The 634-nt window shown below is 47.8% G+C and overlaps 1 protein-coding gene across 1 annotated transcript in view; it reads left to right on the forward strand.

Annotated features, from left to right (window-relative positions):
* The first annotated feature begins 414 nt into the window (after positions 1-414).
* The window catches only part of LOC122548357 (neuronal tyrosine-phosphorylated phosphoinositide-3-kinase adapter 1), a 42,016-nt gene continuing 41,796 nt past the window's right edge, over positions 415-634 (forward strand). The window contains exon 1 of the mRNA XM_043686900.1: positions 415-426. The gene's annotated coding sequence lies outside the window, so the exon portion shown is untranslated. The remainder of the gene's footprint in view (positions 427-634) is intronic.

Raw genomic sequence — 634 nt, forward strand, 5'->3', positions numbered from 1 at the left:
GCTGAGACACTTCTATCTCAATGCTGAGAGTTGTTGTGATCTGGAACCAAGTGCCTGAGAGGGCAGTGGGAGCAGATTCAACAAGAACTTTGAAAAAGACTTAATTTTAAGTGGCTCCATGCTGTGTGCGAGTGTGTGTACGCACGAGTGTGTGTGTGAGAGTGTGTGTGTGCGAGTGTGTGAGAGAGTGTGTGTACGCGCGAGTGTGTGTACGCGCCAGTGTGTGTGTGAGAGAGTATGTGTGTGAGAGAGTATGTGTGTGAGAGAGTGTGTGTGTGCGAGTGTGTGTGTGTGCGAGTGTGTGTGCGTCAGTGTGTGAGAGAGTGTGTGTGTGTGTGTGTGTGCGTGTACGTGTGCAGCAGGGAACACTGAGTAGTTTTGTCTCCCAGCTCTCACTGACCTCCGCCTCCAAAACCCCAGCATCAGGTGATTCTACAAATCAAACACAAAAACAAGGCACACAAACAAATCTGCCGAATGACTCATCGATTAGAGAACTTGGACTGACAAACATTGTTGAGAATCAATCTCCTGTACTTACACCATTGGTGGTTATATGTACATAATAAAACAGCTGCCTGCGTTTTCCATTCCCACCCTACACACACACACACAGACACACAAACAGACACAC

Source organism: Chiloscyllium plagiosum, unplaced genomic scaffold (genome assembly GCF_004010195.1).
Source record: "Chiloscyllium plagiosum isolate BGI_BamShark_2017 unplaced genomic scaffold, ASM401019v2 scaf_52, whole genome shotgun sequence".
Lineage (NCBI taxonomy): Eukaryota > Metazoa > Chordata > Chondrichthyes > Orectolobiformes > Hemiscylliidae > Chiloscyllium > Chiloscyllium plagiosum.